Below are 20,715 nucleotides of genomic sequence, written 5' to 3'. Positions count from 1 at the left end.
ATTATATGCAAATTTTTTTTTTAAAACAAAATACAAAGGAAAATTACATATATCTATATATATATATATATATATATATATATTATTTGATTGGGAAATAAGCTTAGGTTCTCTTTAATTTTCTTTTTTTTGTTGCCAATAAAGAATGAAGTATACCTACAGCTATGCTTTAGACCATAATACATCGGAGATAAACACATTTTTTTTTGTAAAAAAAACACCATACTATTCTGAATAAAGCATTCATTGATTTATTTTTTTAATTTTTTTTTTTCAACTAATAAAACAATTACTTAAACACCCCTTTTTTTAAAAAAAATACTTAAGGTCTTTCAGCAAAATAACTCATATTTTTCAACAAGTAGAATATAGATAAAATTTATTTGAAAACTAATTTCTCCATATTACAAAACAAGCTTTTGCATGCAACTCAAAGTGGCTTTTCTTTTTCTAAAAAATCAGAAGTAGAAATAAAACAAGCTTTTTACAACTCTAAGATATTCTGCAAATTTTACAGGATGTTTCTTTGTTTAGCTACAATAATAAACCTCAAGTCTATTTTCAAGAATTACAACTTGCCTCTCATTTCTATGAATGAGGGTATACTTCTGTATCAAATTTAATCAAATATTTGCAAATGGATTTAAGTATCTTCAACAATAATCTTTTGTATCTTTTCATGGTTCCTATTCTCTTCTCCTGACATTCCTGCATAACAGAAAACACAAATATGACCACGGAGTGCTCACCTCCCAGCCTAGGCTAACTAGTAGCCACCCCCGAGCTCGGAGAATCAAGTCCTAGACGGGTAACAAACAGGCAAACACATAGAAGGCAAAATACATACAGATTTTCAGACACACTCCCAACTTGGCTTGACAGCACCACACTTTGGTGATGACTTTTTTAAGGTTGGTAGTGGACCAATACCCTGAGGAGATCTGCAAGTATGGAAAAACAAGTAGCCACCTCATGGCACAATGAATATATCAAGAATCTCAACCCCTTATTCCTTATGCCCCCCAAAGGCATTCTAGCCTTATATCCCTCCTTATGACCCCCATTGCACAAACAGGCCATGCAGCAAGGGTCACACAAAGATCCCTTGTGATCACTCTCAAACGAGAGTCTCTCACTCGAGGGTTGTCACTGCTACCACCCACAAGATCCTCTTCTCTCCCAAGAGTAAGAGGTCTTGAGAAAACTCCCAAAACACATCAAGCAAAATGCAAAATTTCAATGAATATCTAAAACAAGCCATTCAAGAAAACTCAGATTTCTTCACCAATCAAACACTCAAACACATGCAAGAAAATAACCATTTTAATGAATAATCAGACCAACCTTAATCTGCCCAATGGTAGTTTGATATTTGAGGAAGAGCTGCCCAATCCATGATTCTTCTTCTTCTACCCTTAGTTAAAATTTTTATTCCAAATCTATTCTTTTTCTTTTCAAAATTTCTCTTGTCTCCAAAAATGGAGAGTGAGTGATTACCCTCAAAATCTCAAAATCTTCCTTAAGAAGCTCATTCTCTAAGTTCTCACAAGTTTCTAAAAACCAAAAAGGAAGGAAAAGCAAAATGCAAAAAGACTCTCATTCCAAAAGGAAAAATCTCAATTAGATTTAAACTTCTAATTTTCAATTTTCGCACAACTCAAAAAAACCAATTTTTAAAGCGTTAAAAAGATCATTAAAAAGTAGAAACTTGCCTAAAATTACCCCTAACCCCTAGGTATACCTTATGGGCTTTAGGAAACCCTATTAAGCTACCCCTAGGTGTTCATTTAACCCATTTTAAACCCCTCTGAAGTTTATTTTCGGGTCAAACATATGTTGACCAGCCCAAATATTATATTCCCAAAGTATTTATGACAACACATTATTTTATTTAAGAAAAACTATAATTAAACACTTTCCCACCAAGAGACAAAATAAAACATTTAAATTTAAATCCACGCATGTGTCAAGTGACACAAATAAAACACTTCTACAAATCAAAACATGGAATTGTCTCTTGTGGTTTTTACACATTAAATTTAAATAACACTTAACACTCATGCAGCATATACTGTTATGAATAAAATACAACACAAATGGGGTGTTGTCTCTCCAAATAGACAAACCCCTGGCTTACGAACATATAGAAGTCTAGGTTTGGTTCTCCATAATTTCCATGGTCACATGGTAAATTTCCTGCGCATCTCAATTCACACATTAGTACTTCCAAATATCCATATATAATATAATTCAAAAGTATAACAATACACATCATCACTTGCATAAAATTTTCATCTGCACAGATTAAATACATCTTTTATCAAGCAAAATTCTCATAAACAATTTCATCCCAATTCACATAAACTTAACCATACATCATAGTTCTATTATCATAGTAAAGTCCTGCAAATTAAATAACGACATCTATCATTGCAATATCATCTTATCTAGCAATCATGTAGTGTTCTATCTCATTAAGCATATAAGTAAAATCATCAAATCATAGCAATGTTATCCAAATTCTGAAATCATGTAAGTTCTAAGTCTCAAAAATGCATCAAAATAAAGTATCCATAATAGTCTAAATATAAAATCCACTGAATGTCTAACTGAGTCGAGGTGAGGCCTCACATCCTCCCCCTCTAGGCATGAATTTCCTCTTGGAGTTCATCAAAGAGGTGGGGGTACTCTGATCTCATACGTGCTACGTCCTCCCATGAAGCCGTAACCTCATCATAACAATCCCACTGGACCCTAACCTGGTCTAGCTCTCGACCTTGAAGGGCCAATGTCCGGTGTGCCAAAATGCGAATGGGCTCCAAAGCTAGCTGCCCGTCTGACTCCACCTGCAAGGCATCCCATTCTAAAATGTGAGACTCATCATAGATATATTTTCTCAAAATTGAAACATGAAACACATCGTGGATGCGTGACAGGCTAGGTGGCAATGCTAAACGGTAGGCAACTAGGCCTATCCTCTCAAGAATCTCAAAAGGTCCTACAAAGCAAGGTGCGAGCTTAGAACCCTTTCCGTAACGGATTGGACTCTTATGCGGTCGCACTCTCAAGAAAACTCTATCTCCAACCAAGTAGCTACGATCTATCCTTTTTGCATCAGCATATTTCTTCTGTCTATCCTGAGCCTCTTTGAGACGCTGCCTAATCAAATCCACCTGCTGTTCCATATCCCGAACTAACTCAGGACCAATAGCAACTCTATCCTCAATGCGATCCCAACTCAAGGGCGTCCTGCAAGGTCTGCCATATAAAGCGTGATAGGGTGGCATCCCCAAAGAAGTATGATGCCCATTATTATAGGAAAACTCTACTAAATTAAGATACTCCTCCCACCGGGTCTAATGATCCATGACGTACATGCAAAGCATATCCTCTAACACCTGATTGACCCTCTCTGTCTGACCATCTATCTTTGGGTGATAGGCTGTACTAAAATTGAGCTTAGTGCCCATAGCTGCCTGTAATGACTTCCAAAAGGAAGAAGTGAAAAGAGAATCCCTGTCAGAAATAATCTTGCGGGGCATGCCATGAAGTCTAACAATGTCTCGCAAGAACACCTATGCTACTGCTGGAGCTGTGAATGTAGTACGAATTGGTGAAAAGTGAGCTACTTTGGTCAACTTGTCAACTATCACCAAGATAGCATCATGGCAACTTGAAGACATAGGGAGACCAATGATGAAATCCATGGATATAGTATCCCACTTCCACTCTGGTATAGCATGAGATTGAAGCAACCCACCTGGATGGCAGTGCTCCGCCTTTACCCTCTGACACTCAAGACATTGAGCTACTGTCTTAGCAATGAGCTGCCGCATTCTCGGCCAATGATACAACTGCCTCAAGTCAGCATGCAACTTCTTAACCCTAGGATACGTTGCATAAGGAGCTCTATGAACCTCCGTGACAATGAACTCTCGTAACCCTCTGGAGGAAGGTACATAAATGTGCCCTCTGTGGCGTAACAGTCCAACAGACTCCAAAGAATAATCCACATATTTCCCTTCTAGAGTAACCTGAGAACGTAATACCTGACAAACCTCTGCATACCATCCATCCTCTAACAAGTGCCGAAGTATATAGTCTCTCAAGTCCATGCCCATGGATATGGTGTAAACCTCATGACGTCTCCTACTCAAGGCATCTGCAACTACATTTTCCTTACCTTTGATGTAGTGAATGTCAAAATCATATTCGCACAAGAACTCCATCCATCTCCTCTGATGGGCATTAAGGTTTGGCTGAGTGAAGATGTACTGAAGACTTTGATGATCCGAATGCAACTCGAAGTGATGCCCTAAAAGGAAGTGTCTCCACCTCACAAGTGCATGCACTACTACTGCGAGCTCAAGGTTGTGAGTGGGATAATTAAGTTCATGAGTCTTAAGTTTCCTAGACTTGAAAGCTATGGCCCTACTATCCTGCATAAGAACTACCCCTAAACCCTCTAGGGAAGCATCTGTACAAACCATGAAGTCAGCTGAAGGATCTGGTACAACAAGGATAGGAGCGCTAGTAAGTGCCTTCTTGAGTTCCTAAAAGGCCTTCTTGCACTTCTCTGTCCACTCAAATTTCTTCCCTTTACGCTGGAGAGAAGTAATAGGGTGTGCGACTCTGGAGAATCCCTCGACAAAATGTCGGTAATATCCTGCTAAGCCCATGAAACTCTTGACCTTTGTCACACTGGTAGGCGCTGGCCAATCCATAATAGCCCTAATCTTTGATGGGTCAACTGAGATCCCATCACCAGAAATAACGTGCCCAAGGTACTTGACCTCAGACCGAAAGAAAGCACACTTTGACAAATTGCCAAACAACTGATTATCCCGCAAACACTGCAATACCTATTTTAGGTGCTCCTCATGCTCCTTCTCGTTCCTAGAATATATCAATATATCATCGAGGAACACAATAACAAAATAGTCCAGAAAGGTGCGGAACACCCCATTCATGAGGCTCATAAAAACTGCTGGGGCATTCGTAAGTCCAAAGGGGACTACGGTAAACTCATAGTGACCATATCTAGTGCGAAATGCGGTCTTGTGGATATCACTTTCCACTATTCTCAACTGATGGTATCCTAACTTCAGATCTATTTTGGAAAAGACTTTGGCACCTTGAAGCTGGTCAAATAAATCATCAATTCTAGGCAAAGGATATCGGTTCTTGATGGTTACTTTATTTAGCTGTCAATAATCCATACACAATCGGAGAGATCCATCCTTCTTCTTAACGAAGATGACTGGTGCACCCCAAGGGGATACACTAGGACGAATATGACCCTTCTCAAGGAGTTCCTCAAGCTGAATTTTAAGTTCATTAAGCTCATTTGTGGTCATTCTATAAGGTGCTCTGGACACTGGCTCGGCTCCTGGTACTAGGTCTATATGAAAATCAATCTCTCTATGGGGAGGCATTCCCAGTAACTCTGAAGGAAAAACATCTGAATATCCCTTAAGGATAGGATGGTCATTGAGTGATGTTTCTTTTTCATCCTCTTCTCCTCTGTCACTGATAGTGATAGCAAAAAGCTGACATCCCTTTTGCATGCTCCGCTTAAGCTGCATTGCGGAGATCATACGAAGAGACACGGGCCTCTGAATCCCAGTAATAACTATGGACGAACCATGATCATCCTCACACTCAATCTTTTTCAGGTGGCAATCCATCTTGGCTCTATGGGTGTAAAGCCAATCCATGCCAAGTATGATTCCGTAAGATCCAAGTGGGGTCACTCTAAGGTCTACTAAAGTGGTGGTCTTACCAATCTGTAGCTGACAAGCTCTAACCTCTGATTCTACTGACACTCTAGCTCCTGAAGCTAATTCCACTTCCCAACTGACACCTTGTCTAGTTGCCACTAGCCTGCAATGCTCCACAACCAATGGAGATATAAAGGAGTCAGTAGCTCCTGAATCAAACAAAATAGATACGTTGTTACCTTTGATTATACCTGTAGATTCGATGACCGTGGCCTGATGCTCAGCCTGGCGGTTGTCAACCGCTACAAATACTCTATGGGACCTGCCCATATCACCAACTGTCAGCTCTGAAGCGGCCATCCGCTGACTCAGGAAACTCAACTACTGAATTTGTTGCTTTTTCTATCTTTTTCATTGTCCTTGACCTTCTCTATGATAGTGGTAGCTCAATATACTCAACCAGATCCTCGCTCTGTCTAGTTTGATACTTTTTCATATTTTGTTAAGACCTGTTCTGCACATAGAACCAGAAAATAGAGTCGCCAGGTATTTAGAAAAAATAACCTCAATAGGCTGAAATACTGCTGTCAATACCAAAACAATAGCAAAAATGGATTTTCTTTGAGCTGTGGTAGCTCAAATGTGTCCCACCGGGTGTGCCAAAAACTGTTGTCACTAAGAATTGTACCCGTCATGCTAAGTTTGAAAACAAGCAATCCTGTGAAACATGGAAACACCTTCGAGCCTATGGGTTGCTCAAGTTGAAGGTGAATCTCTAGAGATTAGGTTGGCTTCTTGTTTGGTGAATCTCATGTAAATACTATTGATAAGAAAAGGGATAGAAAGGGATAGAAATATTGCATGTAATGAAAATCTATTCTAATGAAGGTGATGCACCAAATATCTTATCTAAGATCTACAACCTGCTTAACTCACAAAACCTTCAACAAATAACCTTGATTGCTTCACAACTCAACTGAACATGTAGATGCATAAACATTTCCTAGAAAGGGATGAATTTAATGCATACATGAAGGAAAATAACAAATTTTCACAACTTCAAGCAATTAAAATCAACTACCACAAACTAGAACCTGCAACTAACATGTATCTCCTTGCACCACAAATCAACTGAATGAGATAAATTAGAGGATAAAAATCATAGGAAAACATCAAATCATTCATTCGCTAGATAATACAAGAAGTACCAAGAAGGATATCTACTACTATATTATTGAAAAATAAAGGAGTGATGCTATTACAAAACTGAAATAATGTTGAGATACAATGCTTTTTACAAAAATGTGTATGCAAAAAACAAAGAACCCTAAGGGAAAAAAAGAGGAGAGAAGGAATATATAGAAATCATGATGAATCCCCTTCAAAACCCTAAAAAGACTGCATGAGAAAAGCCTTGGGCGAATCTGCCCCAAAATGGCATAAAAACTCATGCATAATACTATAAAATAATAATCAATAAGCATTTGCATTAATATTTCATGCAGAAATTCATCTCCTTGCTTGGCAGGCTTTTCACCATTCAAACAACCAGTTCTGAGTCCACCGTGCAATTTTCATATTATTGCCAGCCACTGGATCACCACCATTGACCATGGCCACTTGCATTAACTATTTCTTTTACTTCCTAGTGGGCACCATCATTTGCTTTTATCTCTACTTGTTTTCTTTCTTCATCTTGGGCCCATGGGAATGAGCGACGATAATGTACTTTACACTATTGAACCACTTTGAACCAATGAACTTTGAACCATTGAACCACTTTGAACTGGTTCAAAGTTCAAGTTCAAAGTTGAGTTAAAAATATATATATACATCTGCTCATCTGTAGCCTCTTGCCACGTGTCAGCCTCTGATTTGCTCGTGGGTCCACTTTGTCCTATATGTGACTTGCACCTGAGCATTTGTCATGAAAATCTTTTAGCTTGATGCTTCAAAACCTCTGAGTCCATCTTTTTCGCTACTTGATCAGGCGTCAGGGATATTTTTTGGCATTCTTAAATCACCATGTTGAGCTCAACCTCTTCAGGAGCCCATTTTAACCCACATGTTGTCTTACTTTCTTGTATCTGCACATGAAGCAAACAAGTTAGAGGAAAAAGGTGTATTTCTAATTTCTTGCTCATGATTTGGACCTTTCCAAAATGAATGCAAGGCTTCATTAGGGCACCAAATCTGGCATGTGTAAAATTTTGGCAACAGTATGTATTATATCATGAAAATTGATTACAATCAACCAGTAATAGGCGGTTCCAGAAACTGGCTCACTGGTGTGCTAAAACATGCTTAATTATAGAACATGTCACAACAAGAACCTCAAATCTTTATATCTATCTTGTATGTTCTATATGTTAACTTATCGCTTATTCTAATGCCCAATTACAATGATTTATACGATCCAAGGGGACCGATCAGCCCAAAAGGGATCAAATGCTGAAGAACAAGACCTAATGTGTAAAAACAACAAGGTTAGCCTCTACTAAAGAAATTCCTCTAGAAAATACAAAGGATAAAGTGTAGATCAAAGAGAAGGTTGGCCACATTGCAAGGAACATTAGAATAAATGCTCAGGGCTTCACAAGCTACGAAAGGGATCTAGTAGATTCCAGTAGATTACAAATGCAATTAGGTCCAGGCAATCGGTACCAAAAAACTATCTCAAAAATCAGTAGTGATAACTTGCCAGAAAATTATCCAAATGATTCATGGTTTTGGAATAAGGTAGATGATGAAGTCCTCAAGCAAAAATCCAACTCCTTGAGATCTAGTGAGGAAATGCTAGAACATGCAGAATGAAATGCTGAAACTACAAAACAAAAAGGAAATATTTTTGGTTGATGCAAGATTTCCAAGAACCGGGGATGCTCCTGCATCAAACATCCGGGGTTGTTGAAACAAAAGTGAGTCTCTCACTAGAGGAAAACTAGGGCGGTCTACCTCTCCCTGAGAAATCCAAGATGAATCATCAATTGATGTTCCTTTCCACTTTACTAGATACTCCTTATACTGACTACTCCAGGTACTATGCCCAATCCTACTATCCAAAATGCCTTCAATATAAAGCAGTTCCTTTTGGAGAAATTGTTTCTACAAGTGTGTAATATTATCCTCACTAAATTCAGATTCATGATATTTATGTAGGTCTATAATATTAAATATAGTTTAAATACTCAAACTATCTCATAACTCCACTTCATATGCATTTCTAGAACTAAACTTTCTCAAAATCTTGCAAGGTCCAAACTTCCTCATCTGCAACTTTTGTTACAAGCTAGGGTTGCCATTGCACCAAAAGATCGACCTCTCAATACTGGATACAACCACTAGACTTATAGAATCCACAGGAGGCTATTAAACCATGTCGTGAATCTCTGCAAGGGACACTGGCCCACTGCCAACAATCCCCCTCCTAGAGTCACTCACCGTGGCCTGCGTGATTTGAACCTGTGACCAAGCTTTGATACCACTTATTACAAGCTAGGGTTGTCATTGCACCAAAATATCAACCTCTCAATGCTTGATACAACCACTAAACTTTTAAAATCCACACGAGGCTGTTAAACCATGTCACCAATCCCCACGAGGGATAATGGCCCACTGCCAACAACTTGTTATAAGTTCCAACCGGGAATCTTTCTTTTCTCGGATACACCATCACGTCATGGCCAACTTCAAATTCCTTATATCTCCTCTTCTCATCTTATTTCTCTGTATTTTTGTTGTTCATGTCCACCAAATCTTTCTTTACTTGAATATGTAAGTCCTTTATGTAATCTGCAAATTCTTATGCTTCTGCACTTCTCTGGTCTTCACTGCTAATATCTCTTAATTTTGATATAGCTCTGGGGTGTGCTCCAATAACAATCTCAAAAGGTGTCCTTCCGGTACTCTTGTTTACTGAATTATTGTAGGCAAACTCTGCTTGTGCAAGAATCAAATCCCAACTTCTGGTTTTGTCTCCAACTAAGCATCTTAACAAATTTCCCAAGCTCCAGTTAACTACTTTTGTATGTCCATCAGTCTATGGGTGAAAAGTAAATCTGAACTTCTAATATGTCTTAATCTTCTTTCAAAGTTTTATCCAAAAATAACCAAGAAACCTAGTATCTCTATTTGAAACTATGCTCTTAGGTAATCCATGCAATCTCACCACTTCCTTGAAAAATAGGTCAGCTATATGCATTGCATCTAATGTCTTCTTACAAGGTATGAAATGAGCCATCTTCAAGAATATATCTGCTACTAAAAATATAGAATCATTCCCTCTCTGTGTTTTAGGAAATTCAAGTATGAAATCCAAGCTGATATCTTCCCAAGGTCTCTTCAGTACTTTCAAAAGTTTCTACAATCCCACATTATGACTACTACCCTTTTCTACTTGACAACCTCTAAAACTTTGCACATATTTCCTAGCATCCTTATGAATTTGGGGCCAAAAGTAATGCTCACTCACCACTACTATTGTTTTATCAACACCAAAGTGTCCGACTAATCCTCCACTATGTTTCTCTTTTATTAAATTCTCCCACATAGAACTCTTAGGTATGCACAACTGAACTCCTCATAATAACATCGTATCTTGAATGAAGTAATCCAACCACTTGTTTCTATCTACCATAATCGATTCTCTACATGCTCTCCAAGGTTTTGCAAAATCTAGGTCATCATCATACAAGGTCCTCAGCTCCTCAAATCCTAATGCTCTCACTCTCATCTCTGTTAGCAAATTACTTCTTATACTCAATGCATCAGCAACTTTGTTAGATTTCGCACATCTATGCTTCAGCACAAAGGTGTAACTACACAAAAATTCTACCCATCTCATATGTCTCTGATTCAACTTACTCTAACTATTCAAATATTGCAAAGCCTGATGATCTGTATACAATACAAACTCCTTAGACAATAGGTAATGTCTCTACTTCTTCAAGGCTTGAACTATGGCATAAAATTCTTTATCACATTGAGTATCTCCTCCAGGCATCATCCACTTTCTCACCAAAATAAGCTATTTCTCTCCCTTCCTGACTTAGTACAACTCAAATTGTAGTGCCACTTGCATCACAATCCACTTGAAATACTTTGTTGAAATCCCAAAAAGCTAACAGAGGTTGTTCAATTACTTTTTGCTTCAATAGTACAAAAATTTTCTTTGCTTAGGTGGTCCACTTGAATTCCTTCCTATATCCCCTCATCGTCTCAGTCATAGGGTTACAAACTGAACTGAAATTTTTTATGAACTTTTGGTAGAAACTAGCCAATCCATGAAATGATCTTACCTTTCCAATGCTTTTTGGTGTAGCCCATTCAACAATTTCTTTTACTTCCTTGGTGTCCATCTTCAGACCATCCTTAGATATCACAAATCCCAAATAGACTAATTCTCCCTTCATGAAAGTACACTTCTTAAGATTTATCAGCAACTTTTCTTCTTTGAACCTCTGCAGAACTTGTCTTAAATGCAACAAATTCTCCTCTTTTGTCCTACTAAAAATCAGAATGTCATCCAAATATACAATAACAAATTTACCCAATAATTTATTCAATACCTCATTCATCAGCCTCATGAAAGTACTTGGTGCATTAGTTAACCCAAAAGGAATTACCAACCACTCATACATTCTTTCATTTGTCTTGAATGTTGTCTTCCATTCATCTCCTTCTTTGATCTTGATCTAATGATATCCACTCTTTAAGTCTATATTTCTAAATTATTTGGTGATATCCACTCTTTAAGTCTATATAAAATAACAAATTTACCCAATTATTTATTCAATACCTCATTCATCAGTCTCATGAAAGTACTTGGTGCATTAGTTAACCCAAAAGGAATCACCAACCACTCATATAGTCCCTCATTTGTCTTGAATGTTGTCTTCCACTCATTTCCTTCTCTGATCCTGATCTGATGATATCCACTCTTTAAGTCTATATTTGTAAATTATTTAGCTCCACTCAAATAGTCCATTATGTCATCCAACCTAGGCAAAGGAAACCACTATTTCACTATGATCTTGTTTATTGCTCTGGAATCAATACACATCATCCATTCTCCATTCTTCTTAGGTGTTAATACTATTGGTGTTGCACAAGGAATCAAACTTTCTCTGATCAAAGCTTTCTTAAACAATTCTTGTACTTGTCTATTCAACTCTTCATTCTTTGCCAGTGTCATCTAGTGTGCAGATTTGTTAAGGAAACTAGCTCCAGGAATTAGGTCCATGCAATGACTATTACTTCTCACAAGTGGTAATCCGTTAGACACATTATCTGAAACAATGTCTTCATACTCTTTTAGTAACTATTTTATCTTTTCCGATTGTTCTTCTTCATGCTCTGAATTCTTGATCTTCTTAGGAACTAAGAAAAAACACACATTCTGACATCTCATTCCATCCAAGAACTTCCTTCCATCCACCAAACAGATTCTAGCATTCATATAGACTTCAATCTTCAAAGGTTCCTCCAAGGGAAACAAGGTTTGCTTCATCCCATTGGCCACAATGGTGTATGTATTCTTCCTCCCATCATGTATTGCCTATCTATCAAGCTGCCAAGGTCTACCCAACAAAAGGTGAGAAATATCCATAGGCATAATATCACATAGGACTTCATCATGATAATTCCCAATTTTCAATTTCACCAAACATTTCTCACTTACTAACAACTTATGATCATCCCGAATTTATGCTATCTGATAAGGCTTAAGGTATTTCAATTTCTCCAAATTCAACTTATTCACCATCTCTTTTGAAACAAGATTATCTGAACTACCTCTATCAATAATAACTTTACAACACTTACCAAATACCTTACATCTAGTCTTGAACAAACTCTTCCTCTGCAAGGGCTCTTCATCTCCTCTAGTATGACACAAAGCTCTCCTCAACATCAACAGTTCTCCATCCTCTAGTTTTTTGGCTGATCTGATGGTTCTTTCTTCCACCACTGCTATTCTTCTGGTATTCTTTGTCTTCTTACATTTGAAATCACATTTTCCTTCTCCTCCACACTTATAGAAAGTTCCTCTAAACACTCTCTTGTCTTGCCTTCTGTCATCTTTTCCAAAATTCTCATTTGGGTAGCCATCCGGTTCTCTCCTCTAGTAGAAATTTCTATCATCTTTCTGGTATGAATTACCTTCTTTTCTTACTTCCTTGTCCTTGTTCTAATCCACACAGGTTCCTCTACCTCCATTATATCCTCTTCCTCCTTGAAATATTCCTCTGGAAAACCTTCGACCTCTACCTATCTTTCTCTGCTCATGTCTTTTGTTCAACTTCTCTTTTGCTTTTAGGGCATGTGGGTAAGCTTCTTCAACACTCTGCAATTTGATCAAACTCAGTTTATCTTGCATAGGCATCCAAAATCCATTCAAATATCTTGCAACTTGGTCAACTTCATCATCAATATGTTTGGATATGATATTCAACTTGTAAAATGCTTCGATGTACTCCTTCACACTAGATTTCTTCTGCCTCAAATTTTGCAAGTTCTGGAATAGATTCACTTGATAATCATATGGCATAAATTTTGATTTCAACTTAGCAACCATTTGATCTCATGTCTTGATCTTCTTTTTACCTCCTCTCTATCTATCAACTTACAAATTCTCCCACCAAAGGGATGCATGACCTTTCAACTGGGTAAAGGTATATTTCACCTTTCTTTCTTTTGCACTATTTTCAAAATCAAAATATTTCTCCATCTCTAAAATCAAATCCAACAATAAATCTGAATGCAACTTTCCATCATATTTTGGTGGGGTAAAATGAGGTTTAGTATTCAACCTTCTCAAAACCTGCAAAAACCTTTCTTCATTAGGATCAATTGCCGGTGGGTTTACTTGTTTTGTTGGGGCTTCTTCTCCTTAATCTTCACTCACATCTTCAATATTTTGGCCTCTTCTCTGGGCTATCTCAATGACTTCCAACTGGGATGCAATTCCTTGAAACATTTCCATCACCACAGGGTCTGCATTCCCACACACTCCACCATTCCTATTTACTCTCCATGTCATATTCATGCCAATCCTCAATAGTTGTAGGTTGGATCCATAGTCTACCACCCTACAACAAAATTTCTTAGGACAACACAATATCTGGAATGAAAGCTCACTCTAATACCACTTGGTGCAGTCTGCAGTTAGGAGGGATCTCAAGGAGATCAATCTAGACTGGTCAGCAAGAGTAAACAGAATGGAAACACAAGGATATAATGGAGGCAATGCATAACATAATATATTATATCATGAAAACTTATTACAATCAACCAGTAATAGTCAGTTATATAAACTAGCTCCTTAGCCTACTAAAACATGCTTAATTGCAGAACAGGTCACAACCGAGACATCAAATCTTCAAATCTATCTTCTATGTTCTATATCTTAAGTTATCCCCTATTATAATACTCAATTAAAATAATTTATACAATCCAAGGGGATCCGGTTGGGCCAAAAGGGATCAAATGCCAAAGAACAAGGCCTAATTGTAAAAACAACAAGGTTGGCCTCCTCCAAAGAAATTCCTCCGGAATATCCAAGGATGAAGTGTGCATCAAAGAGAAGGTCATCCACACACCAAGGAACATTAGAATCAATTCTCAGGGCTCCACAAGCTACATAAGGGATCTGGTAGATTCTAGTAGATTATAAATGCAAATAGGTCTAGGCAACCGGTACCCAAAAAATTGTCTCAGAAACCAGTAGCGATAACTTGCCAAAAAATGATCCAAATGCTTCGTGGTTTGGGAATAATATAGATGATCAAGTCCTCAAGTAAAAATATAACTCCTTGAGATCTAGTGAGCCAATGCCAAAACATGCAAAATGAAATGCTCAAAGTGCAAAACATAAAGAAAAACATAAAGAAAATATTTTTGGTTGATGCAAGATTGCCAAGAACTGGGGATGCTCCTGCATGAGTTTCTTATTTGAGTAGTGTGATTGAATGCATGTGCATTTCCCATTGTAATATTTATATTTACTTCTAACAGGGTATTATCTCAATGTGGGTATATTCCCACCATTATTTTCCCCTTAATTGAGTTTTCCACATCAAAAATCTTGGTGTTATGTGTTATTGATGTGGTGCTATTTCATGCTTTAAATGTTAATTGTCAGATCTTATTTGTGATTTAAGTTGAAACAAGTTGTTTTTGTACAAACTGCTTCACCCCCTCCCCCCCCCTCCCCTACCTCTCAGTTTTCTACATTGTTGCCAACACATCTCATGTTCAATATAAGCTCATTCACTTTTTTCATATAAGGAGGTAATATTCTCATCTTCGCCCATCTTCAACATTTCATACTTTCCTTTCAAGTTCTGCAACTTAGCAACTTTCACATTGTTGTCACCTTCATACAAAGTCTCTCGCTTCTTCCAAATCTCATGAGAAGTCTGCAAATCCATCACATTAATCATCTGAAAATCAGACAAGGCACTTACCAACTCTTCCTTAGCCAATGAGTGAGAATTTGATATGGGCATATACCATTTTGGGTCCCTAAACGAAATAAAATGTAGGGGTTGGTATATACTTGTTGAATTTCAATTACATCATGGATTGTTGAAGGTGTAGTTTTGAAGGAAACAAATGGAAATGAAGAAGGTCATGTTTTATAGTGGTGTACTATTGTAATTGACTTTCTATTTGTGAGGATCTAGTTATTACTGAGAGGGGGGTGAATCAATAATAACAATAAACTTTAAAATTTTAACAATCAACAAAAACTTCTTTCAAAACATCTCATAAATAGTATTGGTAATAACTTAAATAATATTGTTGATCAGATTTATCAAACTATTCTTCTAAGTGTTCATCAACATGCATGTAATAGAAATATTTCAACTAAACACATAAAAATCAATCAACACATGAACACCAAGATTTTCATGTGGAAACCCAAATGGAAAAACCCATGGTGGGAATTGGTACCCACAAGATTTTTGCACTCTTTCAGAATGCACCCTATTAGGAGCTTACCCAGGTTAGGAGCACACCCTGTTAGGAGTCCCCTAGTTAAGGATTTAACTCAGACCCATTAGAAGCTTTACTCTGTTAGGAGTAACCTTGCAAAAGGATTTAGAACCCAAGCTAATGAGTCACCTTGTGAAGGGATTTATACAATCAGGCCTGTTAAGACCTACCCGGTTAAAAGATTTTGAATCTCCTACAACTGTTAGGGAACAACAAATGTATTATCTAAAAGTAACACTCTCTTCTTTCTTCTACATATCCTTTTTGCTCCAATCTTCTTCTCTCTTGCAGACACACACACTGGTTCAACCACACACTCTTCTTTTGATCACCGACACAGTAAATTTGTTGGCATTGTGTTGTCATTGATGTCAACCGGTATAGGCAGGCTACCAGTATAAGAGACGTATGTGCAAAACTGTCATGGATGCATACATGATGTGATATCTTTGATATTGTTAGGTCCTGGAGACAACTGAGAGGGGGGGGGGGTGAATTAGTTGTCAAATAAATTCAAACCAAAAACAACTCAACCAACTTAATGCTTAATACCGGTAAACTAGTTCAATATGCCGGTAGACAGTTTTAATAGTTAATTGCTATACCGGTAAGGATTAGTGCATGAAACATAAACACAAAGTCATCCACAACACATAACACCAATATTTGTACATGGAAACCCTATAAGGGGAAAAACCACGGTGGGAAACCTTACCCACAATCAGATGATACTACTATAGATAGTAAGTGTACATAAATGGGGTCTGCACATGTAGAAAGGCCAACTGCCTAGAGCTCACTGCTCAATCACAAAATGGGAGTCACACTGACTACAGTTGGATGATTAAATCCAATAAGAATGTACTACACAAAATAGCATCTTCATATGCTGGATTCAGAACCGGTGTAGTTCTAATTGTCTTCACAAAAACCCTCCTTCAATCTTCAAATGATGTCTGCATGTATAGCTCTTCTTATTCTCACATATACCTTCACACAATCCTTTTCGCATTCCACATTTGATCTTACAAATAAGATCTTACATTTATACCATAACCTAAGACCACTTTTAGTAGGTTGGCTCTACAAGATATTACAATAAAAACATTTTACAAATAATATAATATCCGATGGAATAACCGATTGAACATGTCGGCTTAATGCATTTACAACAATAATTAATCATCCCCATAGCGTGCCATGTTGATATTTGCTGGTAACAACAAATATGCAAATATGAATATACCTATAAACAAAACTCTAGGATAAGATGTCCAAACAATGTCTTCAACATTACCAAGTGTTTTGCATATCATTCCAAGTGCCGGTGATCCTTATATCTTATCGGTGTACCAGATACCGGTGACTATGCATGAGTCACTTGCTTGTCAGTGAATGTTGTTGATTCTCCAAAGTGCCAGAGTTGATAAGAGTTTAGTAGGTGTTGACATCAATGACAAAACCATACCAAAATACCAACAATCTCCCCCTTTGGCATTGATGGCAACACAAGATGGAAAAACCATCAAAGTGCCAAAATAGAAATGTCAAGTACCAAAAACCAACAATCTCCAAAAAGAATCATAACCAGAAATCAAAATACAGATACAAAGAGTAATAATCTCTCCTAAACAACAATCTCTCCCCTTGGGAGCAACATGTGTTTTTCAAAGTTTTTCCATACCAATCTCTCCCCCTTTGACATCAAATGCCAAAGTTATAATAAAAACCAAGTTCATATACAAAATACCAATCAATTCAATATACCAACTACTCCCCTTGAGAAGTAGCTTATCATCAAGGACCGGAATAAAGATTTCTTTGTTAATTCTACCAGTTGATGACAATCATCAACTATCTAAGTCTCTACTGGTGGTGGTATGAATCCAAGCTGATCTCTGAGATATTCAAAAGTCTCCTTAGGCAAAGGTTTAGTGAAAATATCTGCAATCTGCTCTTTGGTATTCACATAAACCAGTTTTATCTCCTTTGCTTCAACATTTTCCCTTAGAAAATTTAGTTTGATAGAAACATGTTTGGTTTTAGAATGTAATACCAGATTCTTAGATATATCAATTGCTGTAGTGTTATCACAATAGATAGTAATAGGTTCCTTGCATTTTACCTTTATGTCTTTCAACATTTGCTTAAGCCATAGTGCCTGTGTACAGTTAGTTGCTGCTGCAACATATTCTGATTTTGCTGTTGATAAAGATGTACAACTTTGTTTCTTACTCAACCAAGAAACTAGTCTATTTCCAAGAAAGAATGCTCTACCGGTGGTGCTTTTTCTATCATCCACATCTCCTGCCCAATTTGCATCTGTGTATGCACATAATTCAAAGTTTTCATCTCTGGGGTACCATAATCCAAGATTTATAGTGCCTTGTAAGTACCGGAAAATCCTTTTTACTGCTGATTCATGATTTTCTCTAGGATTACTTTGAAATCTTGAAACAATACATACTACATTCATAATATTAGGTCTAGTTTGTGTCAAATACAATAAACCTCCTATCATAGATTTGTATCGAGTTGGATTAATAGGTGTAGATTCATCCCTATGTGATAATTTGTCGTTTCTTGTCATAGGTGTGCTTACCAGTTTAGATTTCTCCATCCCTAATTTATTTAGTAACTCTTTTAAGTATTTGGATTGACTCAAGAATATACCTTTATCAGTTTGTGAGATTTGCAATCCTATAAAGAATTTTATTTCTCCAATCATAGACATTTCAAATTCTTGTTGCATTTTGATAGAAAATTCTTTACATAATCCATCTTCTCCTCCAAACATTATATCATCAACAAATACCTCTATAATCAAGATGTCATCATTAGTTACTTTAAAATATAAATTGCTATCTGCATTTCCTTTAGTAAAACCAATCTTTAAGAGATACTTATCCAATCTTGCATACCAAGCTCTTGGAGCTTGTTTTAATCCATACAAAGCTTTTTTAACCTGCAAACCATATCATTGTCATCTATCAAAGAAAAACCACCATGTTGTTCAATGTATACTTCCTCTTCAAGATCTCCATTCAAAAATGCACATTTAATATTCATTTGACAAAACTTTGTAGTTCTTGTGTGCTGCAAAAGCCAAAAATAATCTGACTGCCTCAATTCTGGCTACCGGTGAAAAGGTCTCATTATAGTCAACTCCTTCCTTCTGAGAATATCCCTTACACACTAGTCTTGCTTTATTTCTGACAACCTTACCATCTTCATTAAGTTTGTTTCTAAATACCCATTTGGTTCCAATTACATTTTTATCTTTAGGCCAGGGAACTAATGTCCAAGTGTTGTTTTTCTCAATTTGTTCTAATTCTTCTTCCATAGCTTTAATCCAAAATTTATCTTCACATGCCTCATTAACATATAATGGTTCAATTTGAGAAATAAGACATACCTCTTCATTTGCCAATCTTCCCCTTGTCATAACTCCTTTAAACTTGTTTCCAATTATCTGATCTTCAGAATGATTCAGTCTTACATACTGGGGTGTCTTGGTTTGCTATTGTTCCTCAATTACTGTGGAATCCTCAGATGATACCGAGGTAACTGGATCTTCATTTTGTACTGATGGATTTAGAGTAGGTTCATTTGTCAAAATTTCTGTTGCTGGTTGAGAGTCTATATACCTTGAAGTTCCTCTGAATTGTTCATCAATTTTTACATTTGTACTTTCAATAATTTTCTGCAATCTTTTGTTAAAACATCTATATGCCTTGCTCTTAGATGAATAACCAAGAAATATTCCTTCATCACTTCTAGGATCAAATTTGCCAATGTACTCATCTCTTCTGATATAACATTTACTTGCAAAAATTCTAAAATACTTAAGAGTAGGAGTATTACCAAACCATAGTTCATGAGGGGTCTTACCGGTTTCACCTTTGATGTGAACTTTGTAGAATGTATAGACTACTATACTGACTGCTTCTCTCCAATATACATGAGGTAGGTTTTCTTCTGATAACATACTTCTTGCTGCATCCAAGATAGTTTTGTTTTTCCTTTCAACAACTCCATTCCGTTGTGGTGTCCGAGGTGCTGATAGCTATCTTCTGATTCCATTCACTTCATAGAATGTATTAAATTCCTTAGATGTAAATTCACCTCCTTGATCTGATCTTAAACATTTGATTTTCTTACCGGTTTCATTTTCTACATTTCATTGAACAGTTTGAACTTTCCAAGTGCTTCTAATTTTTCTTTGAGAAAAGTAACCCAACAGATTCTAGAATAGTCATCAATGATTAGCATGACATATCTATCACCTTGTAAGATTTTAGTTCTAGCTGGACCACATAAATCAGTGTGAATCAAATCAAGAGCATTATTGGATTTTTCTGGAATACTTTTGAAAGTAGCTCTAACTTGTTTTCCAAATTAACATTCCTTACATACTGTATTATGAGGCTTGATAATTTTAGGTAAATCTCTAACTGCCTTAGTAGTACTGATCTTTACCATGCAATCAAATTTTACATGACAGAGTCTCTTATGCCATAACCAACTTTCATCTATATGTGCAATTAAGCATGTCTTTTCATTGTTATTTAAATGAAAGATATTACCTCTAGTCTGATTACTGGTTGCAATTTCCAAACCAGTTCTATTCATGATTTTGCATTTTCCATTTTTGAATTGTAACTAAAATCCTTTCTCAACTAATTGCCCAACACTCAAAAGATTATGCTTTAATCCTTCAACATAGTAAACATTGTCAGTGTTATGCTTACCATGAAGAGATATTGTACCCATACCTTTGATTGAACAAGCTTTGTCATCTCCAAATCTCACTAAGCCTCCATTGTATTCTTGAAAGTTCAAGAATTTACCTTTGTCTCCAATCATATGATGTGAGCATCCTGAATCAATGATTCATTCATCCTTTACTTCAACTTTAGCTACCAGGGCCTATATTACTGGTTGAGCAGTAGGTGTTAGTTGATCTTCTATTATAGCAACAAAAACCCATCCATTGTCT

Source organism: Cryptomeria japonica, chromosome 1 (genome assembly GCF_030272615.1).
Source record: "Cryptomeria japonica chromosome 1, Sugi_1.0, whole genome shotgun sequence".
Taxonomy (NCBI): domain Eukaryota; kingdom Viridiplantae; phylum Streptophyta; class Pinopsida; order Cupressales; family Cupressaceae; genus Cryptomeria; species Cryptomeria japonica.
This window is presented reverse-complemented; position numbering follows the sequence as displayed.